This window comes from Rhinolophus hipposideros, assembly GCF_964194185.1.
Source record: "Rhinolophus hipposideros genome assembly, chromosome: X".
Classification (NCBI taxonomy): domain Eukaryota; kingdom Metazoa; phylum Chordata; class Mammalia; order Chiroptera; family Rhinolophidae; genus Rhinolophus; species Rhinolophus hipposideros.
In genome coordinates this window covers 94,930,902-94,943,639 of record NC_138046.1, presented here as the reverse complement: position 1 = coordinate 94,943,639, position 12,738 = coordinate 94,930,902, and positions in this window count along the sequence as shown.

Here is a 12,738-nt window from a genome sequence, read left to right as displayed (position 1 = left end):
AATCATATGGTGTTTGTCTTTCTGTCTGACTTTTTTCACTTAGCATAATACCCTCTAGGTCCATCCATGTTGTTGCAAATGGTAAGATTTCATTTTTATGGCCAAGTAATATTCCACTGTATATATGTACCACTTTGTGGGGACAGAGCCAGGAGTGCAGTTTTCAGGCTCTCGGCCTCACATAGAAAGGTGCTGGCTCAGGTAGTAAATGGCCATCAACTGTGATTGGATGGCCATCAGCTGTGGCTAGTTGGCCGTCAGCTGTAAGCAGTGAGCCATTGGCCACTAATATAACTGCTACGCTAGCAGAAAATGGGGGCTAGCAAGAAGATGGTGGCTAAGCTAGCAAGCACAGGTTGCAGTTAGCACGGCGGATTGTACGTAGCAAGTGGGGTTGGTTGGCAGAGAGAAGTGGATGGCAGGTTGCAGATAGTGTGGCTCCTGCTTCCTGTGTCTCCAACCCAGCCGCCAGAGAGACTATAGTGGTATGACTCCCCTATCTATGGCTCCGTGGGTGTTCCTTTTTGGCCTCACCATGTCCTGCGTTCTTACGTGGGGAGCGGCACCAGAGACCCCTCATGACACACTTCTTTATGTATTTGTCTTTTAATTGGAGTGTTTAATCCATTTACATTTAAAGTAATTATTGATAGGTATGTAGTTACCCTGTTTCCCCGAAAATGAGACCTAGCCGGACAATCAGCTCTAATGTGTCTTTTGGAGCAAAAATTAATAAAGACCCAGTCTTATTTTACTATAAGACTGGGTTAATATAATATAATATAATATAATATAAGGCTGTGTCTTATATTAATTTTTTGCTCCAAAGGATGCATTAGAGCTGATTGTCCAGCTAGGTCTTATTTTTGGGGAAACACAGTATTTCCATTTTATTAATTGTTTTCTGATTATTTTTGTAGTTCTCTATTTCTTATTCTCTTGCTCTTTTCTTGTATGTTGATGACTTTCTGTAGTGTTGTGTTTGGATTCCTTTCTCTTTATTTCTTGTATATCTCTTGTAGATTTTTGGTTTGTGGTTACTGTGTGCTTGGTATATACAAGCTATGTTTATAGTAGTCTTTTAAGTTGATGGTCACTTAAGTTTGAACACATTCTAAAATTACTACCATTTTTATTCACCCCCTCCACGTTTGTTTTTATCATTATTTTTTACTTCGTGTGTGTGTGTTTCTGTTTCTCTGTATCCCTTAATTTACTGTTGTAATTACACATGATCTTCCTACTTTTGCCTTTTAACCTTTGTACTAGCTTTAGTGTTGATTGAGTCCCTGGTTTTATTATGTGTTTACTTTTGTCAGTGAGAATGTTTTTCTTTGCAATATTTTCTTCTTCACGTTTTTTATTTTCTTATTCTTAAAGAAGTCCCTTTAACATTTCTTGTAATACTGTTTGGTGCTGATGAACTCCTTCAGCTTTTTCTTGTCTGGGAAGCTCTTTATCTCTCTTTCGATTCTAAATAATAGCCTTGCTGGGTAGAGTGGTCTTTGTTGTAGGTCCTTGCTTTTCATCACTTTGAATATTTCCTGCCAATCTCATCTGGCCTGCAAAGTTTCTGCTGAGAAATCAGCTGACAGTCTTATAGCAGCTCTCTTATAAGTAACTATTTTTCTGTTTCTGCTTGATGGGAGCTTTAATGGAGAGACTAACAACACTTGAATCCAATGATTAATCTTAGCATCACTAAAAATGGGACAGCCAGAGATTGCCAGCCTCCTGATGCAATGTGATAGGAAGTACACAGTACCACTTAAAAAGTGTTCTTGCCAATAAAATCAAACCTGAATTTGACCAAGCCTCTAAATATATCAATTTATAAGACATACAGCATTTAAAGGAATATATTAAATGACACTAGAGAGATGGATACAGTCAGCCGAATACTGACTGTGGGAAATTTTCCATGGCAAATGCATCAATTTTTTTTAACAAATAGCAAACATATAAGAAGGAGAGGTAACCTATCAAAAAGACTTAAGAGACATGTTAGTCACATACAGTGAGGGACTTTGTCTGGTTCCTAGTTTGAAGAAATTGTTAAAGAAAAACCACAGACCCCAAATGGTATCACTTATGCTAAAAGACCATGATACTAAACAGATTTAATACCTGATCTAATTGCAGTTTCAACCTCTCCGAGAAGGGTAATCTTAATCAACCAGTTTGGAATTTTCTGGTCAAGCACCAGTAAAGTTAATCTGTCATGTGTGAATTGGATCAAAATGGCGGCGTGAGGTGAGCCCCTGTAAAGCTCCCCTGGAATTTACAACTAACCAAACAACCATAACTCCACAAAGGATTCCCCGCACAGCAGATAGGCAAGACGAAGAGGCGCACTACTAAATTCACCTAAAGGTGGGCGAATCGCGGGAGCAGGGGAGGAGGGAAGGGAGAAGTGCGGAGACGGAGCCGCGCGGGCATAGGACGCAGACCAAGCTCAGTACTCCAAGCTCGCTGCATCCCGGAACTACCGCAGCTGCAGAAAAGGGAAGAACTCGGACAGCTAGGGCTCCGCTTACGGCCCACAGGGCTGAGGGGGCAGCATATAACAGGGCTGAACCCAATGCTCACGGTAGTGACCTCGGAGAAAAGACTGAGGGAAGAAGGCTGAAAACGGTGGTTTAAGCCCTCACTGCAGAGCAGAGAACGGAAGCCTTATGCACTGAGACTAGCTGCCCCCTCCCTACCCTCCCAGAGCTTGCCCCGCCCCCACCTGCCTGGTGCTAGAAGCGGAACAGTAGCAGTGTCAGATCAAAATAACAGAATATTTGCTGTTCTGAGAACTGTGGTCCGCGGACAAGGATTCACAGCCCAACTAGATCTGGCAAAGGGGAGGGAGCTGTGGAAGCAGGACCGGCTATGGTGGTGGTCGCCACCATTGCTCTGGGCCACCTCTCACAACTCACCCCGTCCCTGGCCCCACCTATCTGGGCGGATCCCTTCAGGAGTAAACAGAACTGCTGAAACATAAGGGCTCTGAATCTAGTGCAGGAGCAGCTTTGGAACTTCAAAGCTCTCCGCACACCCAAACGGACACTGCGCCCTGTGACCCAGGCGAAATATTAACAGAGGAGAAGCTCGTCTCCCAGGGAATTTCCCCATTGTGTGAGAAGCTGGAATAGTGCAGAGAAAACATAGCACTACCGTGTGAGAGAAAAAAAAAAGGCTGCAGTCAGAGAGGAAATAAAACATTCTACCGACAAGTACTGGAAAACAAAAGAAAGACCTCTTCCTATCAACCTGTTGCAGAAGCCACTCCTGTAGATGTCTAGGAAGAGAAATAATAAATCAGTAATTGCCATGAATAACCAAGGCAACAAGACAGCTCAGAAAGAAAGTGAAAAGTCTCCAGAAAAGGAACTTAAAGATATGGAAATATGTGACTTAAATGACAGAGAATTCAAGATTGCAGTTCTGAAAACACTCAACGAGATGCAAGAAAACACAGAAAGGCAGTTTAATGAACTCAGAAACACAATCAAAGAACAAAATGAGCATTTTACGAAAGAGATTGAAATTTGAAAAAAGAACCAAATGGAATTTCTGGAGATTAAGAACTCAGTAGAAGAAATTAACAATGAAATAACCAGCTTAGCTAGTATAGTTGACCAGATGGAGGAAAGAATCAGTGACATTGAAGATAGAAACCTGGAAATTACACAGATGGATTAAGAAAGAGACTAGAGACTTAAATGAAATGAAATAACTCTACAAGAACTTTCTGACTCTATCAGAAAGAGCAATATAAGAATAATGGGCATACCAGAAGGAGAAGAAAGAGAGAAGGGAACAGAGAATATATTCAAACAAATTGTTGATGAGAACTTCCCAAACTTGTGGACAGAACTGGATCCTCCAATCCAAGAAGCAAATAGAACACCTAATTACCTCAATTCCAACAGGCCTTCTCCAAGGCACATTGTATTGAATCTGTCTAAAATCAACAACAAAGAAAGAATCCTCAAGGCAGCCAGGGAAAAGAAGACGGTAACCTACAAAGGAAAACCCATTAGATTATCATCAGATTTTGCAGCAGAAACTCTACAAGCCAGGAGGGAGGGGAACCAAATATTCAAACTATTGAAAGAGAGAAATTATGAGCCAAGAATAATATATCCAGCAAAGATATCCTTTAGATATGAAGGAGGAATAAAGACCTTTCCAAACATACAGAAGCTGAGGGAATTTTCTAATACACGACCTGCACTACAAGAAATACTAAAGGAGGCTATTCATCCACCATCAACAGGGACAATTTGTGGCAACCAAAACATAAAAAGGGGGAGAGTAAAGGCCTGACCTGGAACATCAGAATGGAGAAAGTAAGCATGCTGAAGAAAATGGAATACTCTAAATATCAAACTTTCTTTTACATAAACTGATGGGTAACCACTCAAAAAAATCCAGAACTGAAGTATATACTGTAATAAAAGAAGAAACAGAGGGAAACATCATAGAATACCACCACACAGAAATAATAGACAACAAAAAGTCAAAGAAACAATGGAGACACAGCCTTACCAGAAAATTAAAGATAGAATGACAGGAAATCCTCACATATCAATCATCACCCTAAATGTAAATGGACTGAACTCACAAATAAAAAGGCACAGAGTAGCAGATTGGATCAAAAAACTAAACCCAACCATATGCTGTTTCCAAGAGACACATCTCAGCTACAAGGACAAGCATAGACTCAAAGTGAAAGGGTGGAAATTGACACTCCAAGCAAATGGAACCCAGAGAAAATCTGGTGTAGCCATAATGATATCAGATGAAACAGACTTCAGGGTGAAAAAGATAACAAGAGACAAAGATGGACATTTCATAATGGTACAAGGGACTATACAACAAGAAGACATAACAGTCATCAATATTTATGCCCCCAATCAGGGAGCATCGAGATATACCAAGCAACTACTAACAGAACTAAAGGGAGAAATTGACTAAAACACAATTATACTAAGGGACTTTAACACATCATTGACAGCTATGGATAGATCATCCAAACAGAAAATAAATAACGAAATAGCAGCCCTAAATGACACATTAGATGAAATGGACATAATTGACATTTACAAAGCACTTCATCCTAGAACATCGGACTATACGTTCTTTTCTAGTGTACATGGAACATTCTCAAGGATAGACCATATATTGGGACATAAAATCAGCCTCAGCAAATTTAAGAAGATTGAAATCATACCAACCATATTCTCAATCACAAGGCTTTGAAATTGGATATCAGCTGCAAAAAGAAAGCAGGAAAAAACACAAATACATGGAGATGAAACAACATACTTTTAAAGAACGACCGGGTCAAAGAAGAAATTAGAGGAGAGATCAAAAGATACATAGAAACCAATGACAATGAAAATACATCCTACCAAATTTTTGGGGATGCAGCAAAAGCAGTTTTAAGAAGGAAATTTATATCATTACAGGCCTATCTCAAGAAACAAGAAAAAGCCCAAATAAACAACCTTAAAGAACTAGAAAAACAAGAACAAGTGAAACCCAAGGTCAGCAGAAGAAAGGAAATAACAAAAATCAGAGCAGAACTAAATGAAATAGAGAATAAAAAGACAATAGAAAAAGTTAATGCGACAATGAGCTGGTTCTTTGAAAAGATTAACAAAATTGACAAACCCTTGGCTAGACTCACTAAGATAAAATGAGAGAAGACACTAATTAACAAAATCAGAAATGAAAAAGGGGAATTTATCACAGACACCACAGAAATACAAAGGATCATCCAAGAATGCTATGAAGGACTATATGCCACCAAATTCAATAACCTAGAAGAAATGGACAAGTTCTTAGAAACATATAGTCTTCCAAGGCTGAACCATGAAGAACTGGAAAATCTAAACAGACCGATAACCAGTAACGAAATTGAATCAGTCATCCAAAACATTCCCAAAAGCAAAAGTCTGGGACCAGATGGCTTCACTAGTGAATTCTACCAAACCTTCAAAGAGGATCTAATACCTATCCTGCTCAAACTCTTCCAAAAAAATGATGAAGAGACAGTACTCCCTAACTCATTTTATGAGGCCAACATTACCCTGATACCAAAACATGGTAAGGACAACATGAAGAAAGAATACTACAGACCAATATCTCTGATGAATATAGATATAAAAATCCTAAACAAAATTCTAGCAAATCGAATACAGCAATGCATTAAAAAGATTGTTCATCACGACCAAGTCGGGTTCATCCCCGTGGCACAAGGATGGTTCAACATCTGCAAATCCATCAATGTGATACATCACATAAACAAAATAAAGGACAAAAATCATATGATTATGTCAATTAAAGCAGAAAAAGCATTTGACGAAATACAACATCCATTTATGATTAAAATACTTAATAAAATAGGCATAGAAGGAAAATACCTTAATATAATAAAGGCCATATATGACAAGCCCTCAGCTAATCTCATAATTAATGGTGAAAAACTGAAGCCCTTTGCTCTACGTTCAGGAACACGACAGGGTTGTCCCCTATCACCTCTGCTTTTCAACATATTGTTGGAAGTTCTTGCCAGAGCAATCAGGCAAGAGAAAGAAATAAAAGGCATGCAAATTGGGAATGAAGAAGTTAAATTATCACTCTTTGCAGATGACATGATGCTATATATAGAAAACCCTAAAGACTCCACCAAAAAGCTATTAGAAACAGTCAACGAATACAGTAAAATTGCTGGCTACAAAATCAACGTACAGAAGTCCATTGCATTCCTATATATTAACAATGAAATCTCAGAAACAGAAATACAAAAAATAATTCCTTTTGCAATTGTAGCAAAAAAGAATAAAATACCTAGGAATAAACTTAACCAAGGATGTGAAGGACCTATATGCTGAAAACTATAAGACATTTTTGAAAGAAATTGAAGACACAAAGAAATGGAAAAACATTTCGTGCTCATGGATTGGAAGAATCAACATAGTTAAAATGGCCGTATTACCCAAAGCGATATACAGATTTAATGCAATCCCCATCAAAATTCCAATGGCATTTTTTAAAGAAATAGAACAAAAAATCATCAGATTTGTTTGGAACCACAAAAGACCGCGAATAACCAAAGCAATCTTAAGAAAAAAGAACAATACTGGAGGTATCACACTCCCTGACTTTAGCTTGTACTACAGGGCTACAATAATCAAAACAGCATGGTATTGGCAGAAAAACAGTCACATAAGACCAATGGAATAGAATTGAGAACCCAGAAATAAAACCACATAAATATGGAAAGATAATTTTTGACAAAGATGCTAAAAATATACAATGGAGGAAGGACAGACAGCGTCTTCAATAAATGGTGCTGGGAGAATTGGATAGCCACGTGCAAAAGAATGAAACTGGACTGCTCTCTGTCACCATGTACCAAAATTAATTCAAAATGGATCAAAGACTTAAGCATAAGACCTGACACAATGAACTGAATAGAAGAAAACATAGGTACTAAACTTATGGACCTTGGGTTCAAAGAGCATTTTATGAATTTGACTCCAAAGGCAATGGAAGTAAAAGCTAAAATAAACGAATGGGACTATATGAATCTTAAAAGCTTCTGCACAGCAAAAGAAATCATGGACAAAATAAAGAGGCAACCAACTGAATGGGAGAAGATTTTTACAAACAGTGCCTCCGATAAGGGGCTAATATCCAAAATATACAAGGAACTCATGAAGCTCAACAACAAAAAAACAAACAACCCAATTGAAAAATGGGCAGAGGACCTGAAGAGACATTTCTCCAAAGAGGACATACAAATGGCAAATAGACATATGAAAAAATGCTCAACATCACTAATCATCAGAGAAATGCAAATAAAAACCACAATGAGATATCACCTCACCCCAGTCAAAATGGCTATCATCAACAAGACAAATAGTCACAAGTGTTGGAGAGGCTGTGGAGAAAAAGGAACCCTCATACACTGTTGGTGGGAATGCAGACTGGTGCAGCCATTATGGAAGGCAGTTTGGAGGTTTCTCAAAAAATTACGAATAGAATTACCATATGACCCAGCAATCCCTCTCCTGGGTATCTACCCAAAACATCTGAAAACATTTATACATAAAGACACGTGTGCTCCAATGTTCATTGCAGCTTTGTTTACGGTGGCCAAGACATGGAAACAACCAAAATGTCCTTCGATAGATGAATGGATAAAGAAGTTGTGGTATATATACACAATGGAATATTATTTGGCAGTAAGAAAAGATGATATAGGAACATTTGTGACAGCATGGATTGGTCTTGAGTGTATGATGCTAAGCGAAATAAGTCAGACAGAAAAAGCAGAGAACCCTATGATTTCACTGATATGTGGTATATAAACCAAAAACAACAAAAGAATAAGACAAACAAATGAGAAACAAAAACTCATAGACACAGACAATAGTTTAGTGGTTACCAGAGGATAAGGGGGATAGGGGGTGGGAGATGAGGGTAAGGGGGATCAAATATATGGTGATGGAAGGAGAACTGACTCTGGGTGGTGAACACACAATGGGATTTATAGATGATGTAATACAGAATTGTATACCTGAAATCTATGTAATTTTACTAACAATTGTCACCCCAATAATTAAAAAAAAACAAATCTGTCATATGGACCCTCTCCATCCCCTGTAGAAAGAAGAGGCAATCTGCATGATAAAAACCTTTCCTATTGTCTTACCCCCAAAGAAGAGATGTCCAGGGTCAAAAATAATTCTTTCTCTCCTTTTGTTAATAGCTCCCTTGCTCCACCCTTCTTCCTATAAAACCCTTTTTATTTAATACAACCCTTTAGAGTCACCTTTTGGTTGCTAGATGGGATTTGCCCGATTCATGAATCTCTTAATAAAGACCATTAAATCTTCATATTTACTAGGTTAAATTTTGTTTTTGTTTTTGTTTTTAATGAGGGCACAGCTCACAGTGACCCATGTGGGGACTGAACCGGCAACCTTGGTGTTATGAGCACCACGCTCTAACCCAGTGGACTAACTGGCCACCCCTGAATTTTGTTTTTTAACAAAACCAACTGTAAAAAAAAATAATTATGAGATAATGTGGAAGATTTTGTGAGATAATGTGAAAGATTAATTTCTTAAATGATATTAAGAAATTGTCAATATTTTGTAGTTGTGATAATGGTTATGTTTGAAAAAAAGGAGTTTTTGTCTTTTATAGATACGTACTTAAATATTTCCAGATGAAAAGTGTCTGAGATTTTCTTTAAGATAATCTCATGGTGGGGTGAGAGAAGTATCTGGGAGTATAAATGAAACAAGACTGGCCATCTATTCATAATTGTTGAAACCAGGTGATAGGTTCATATAATGTACTACTAGTATATATGTTTGCAAATGTTCTAGAGTAAAAAGTTTTTTTTTAAATGTTCTTCGGAACATTTTGTTGAGCCTTGAGTATGTTTTTCATATAAATCAATATATTTTTTTTGTCTAGCAAAGTATATGGGAATTCCCTTTTGGCTTATCTGACTGAAGCAGATCACTTAGAGGGCAGAGAGGCACGCGTGGGTTTGAGTTCTGGCGCCACTAGTCACTCACTTTGTTAGATACTTAAACTTTATGAAGCTCAATTTCTTCCTTGGTCAAACAACATAATACTAATAGCGCCTCTCTCCTGGGGTTGTTTGGGGAATTAAATAAGATATGGAATACAAAACACTTGGCACAGTACTCTATTATAACTATTAGGGACAGCTAATTCTTAATTGTTATCTATTGTGGGTTGACTTGGCTTAACTGGGAGCTTCTTCTACTCTATCTGCTGTCATCTGGGACTAGAGTCATTTGGTGGTTGAATTGGGCGGGAACAACCAAGATGGATCACACATATGTCAGGCAGTTGATATTGACTGTTGGCTGGGAGCTCAGCTAGGGCTGTTGTGCACAGTACCTAGACATGGCCTCTCCATGATACCTGGGCTTCTCACTTCATGGTAGCTGAATTCTGAGAGGAAGTGCCCCAAGAGCAAAATAGAAGCTGCTAGTTCTCAGGGCCTGGAACTGGCACAGTGTCACTTCTGCCATGTTCTATTGGTTAAAAAGTCAGAAGGCCCACCCAGTTACAATGAGAGGGGAAATAAACTCCACCTCTTAAGGAGAGGGGCAAAGAATTTGTAGCCATCTTTAATCCACCACATTAAGTGTCCTGTTTCCCCAGTACTTAGTCCATAGATATAGAGATTTCAAAGAAACACACCAAAAAGTATATGTCTCTGGGAGGTGACCACTTTGGACGACCCTGGCTGACTAAGGCAGGGCCTGGGGAATCGGAACCTATGTCCCCTACCCCAAGGCTGGATGGAAGGAGAAACCAGTGCAGGACTGAATCTTCACTGTAGAAACACCTTGGCATGAGTCAATGGTCCTCAAAAATAATTTATGAGACCAGATTAGATCATCTATTTTTAATTATTGTGGTTATTAATTTGACAAATTGTAATACAATACTGTTCTCACGTGCAATAATTCTTGAGACTTGAGGAACTATTAGTATTCTTTTCTAGGGTATTATTTCCTTAATTCTTTGCTTTTAAGGCATAACATCTTTCCACATATTTCCTTCTCTTGCCCTTTAACCAACAATTGCCAACTCTCACATTTTCTCTAACATTATCTAAAACACAGTCTAGGAGAGTTAGAGATTTTTTTTTTGTTGTTGTTGTTTCCTAGAGATAAAAAGCACAAAGTTAGTGGTAAACTTGGGTAATGTGAGTTTTACATAAAGACAGAGATTTGCTTCTAATTGGAGCATTTACAGTAAATAGATGATTGATAATGACACCCAGTCACGTTTATAAACAAGGAAGTGGAGAACCCAGCTATGCTGAACACTGTTTATTTTCCACTAAAAGAGGATGTAAACTGCTAATCACAGGCATGACGTGGTTTAATTTCTACACAAGACCCTTTTCTGGTTTTCCATTAAAAAAAGGGATAGCAGTTTTGCTCACTAAATTTCTTTGTATAGAATTCTTAAGTGCTATTAACTTTAACATAGGTTATTTAAAAAAACAAAACAGAAAAACAACACGTCTTTTTGAGAAACCTTAGGTGCTTCTAAGTTTGGATTCATTTTGCTGTTGAAAAGATCCCAGCTGACAGCTGTGATATAAATGCATGGAAAAGGAAATAAACAGTGGCTTTTTGACCATGACCTAGAAGTTATGTCAGAAGAATCTGGCATTCTATCAATTGGCCATAAAGCAAATATGGGAGGGGGATGGAAGGGATGGAACAGCCACATATTTCTGGCCCTGTCTGAAATTCTGAGCATATCAGAATATACAGCTAGTGGCTCTGGATCATTGTGGTGATGAAAGAGTGGTTGAAAGCGTTTCCTTAGAAATTAACTGTCCTTGTGTAAACGAAGACCCTTACTGACATATTTAAGAAGATTTCTGACTTGTTTGAGACTCTTTCTAACTTGTTTAAGCCCTTCCTATTTCTTTCAGACATAGAGGAATCAGATACCCTTTGCTTTATGTGGGACCCTTCCTAACTTGTTTGAGACCCTTCCTGATATGTTTGAGACCATTCCTAATTTGTTTCAGACCCATCTTACATGTGAGAGCCCCTTCCTCACATACTTGAGATAGTTCCTGACTTGATTGAGATATTTCCTGAGGTACTTGAGACCCATCTGAATGTATTTGAAACCCTTCCTGATGTATTTGAGAGTCTGGAGGACTTCGACATGCTTCCTAACATGTTTGAGATGATTCCCAACATATTTGAGACTCTTCCGGTCTGTCTGGGAAAAAATGTCCTTCAAGACATATTTAAAATTCTGCCTGATGACGTGGAGACCCATTCTGATTTGTTTGAGACTCTTCCAGACTTGTTTGAGACCTTTCCTGGCATGTTTAAGACCACTCCTGGTGTATTGAGACTATTCCTGTGTGTTTGAGACTCGTACTTACATTATTAAAACTCTTCTGGACTATTTTAGGCACTTCCTAACTTGTTTGAGATGATTCCTGCCATGTTTGAGATCACACCTGACATATTTCAGACGCTTCCTGACATGTTTGAGACCCTTCATGACTTGTTTGGCAGCTTTTCTGACTGTGTGTGAAACTTCTTGACATGTTTGAGACTCCTCCTAAGTCATTTGAGACCCTGCCTGATCTATTTCAGAAACTTCTTGATGTATTTAAGCCTCTTCCTGACATGTTTCAGACCCTTCATGACTTGTTAGAGATTTCCTGACATGTTAGAGAACTTGGTTGACTATATGAGTCTCAGCTTCTCTGCTTGTGACCCTTCCAAAAGTATTTGAGACCCTTCTTGACTTATGGAGAGTTTTCCTGACCAAGATCCTTCCTGGGGTACTGAAAACGCTTCCTGACAACTTTGAGATCCTTCCTGCCATGTTTGAGAATGTTCCTGGCTTGTTGGAGAACATTCATGACACGTTTGAGACTCTGACTAACATATCTGACCCCTTCCTGGCTTGGTTGAGAGATGGTTCCTAACTGAGTCTCCTTTTGACGTGTTTGAGACACTTCTTGAGGTGTTAGAGATATTGGCTGATGTAATAAATCCATTCCTGTATGTTTGAGACCCTTATTGATATATTTTGAGACTCATGCTGAGGACTTGGACACATTTTCTGACTTGCTTGTGATTGTACCTGAAGTATTTGATACTCTTTCTGTCTCTTTGAGAGCCCCACCAACATATA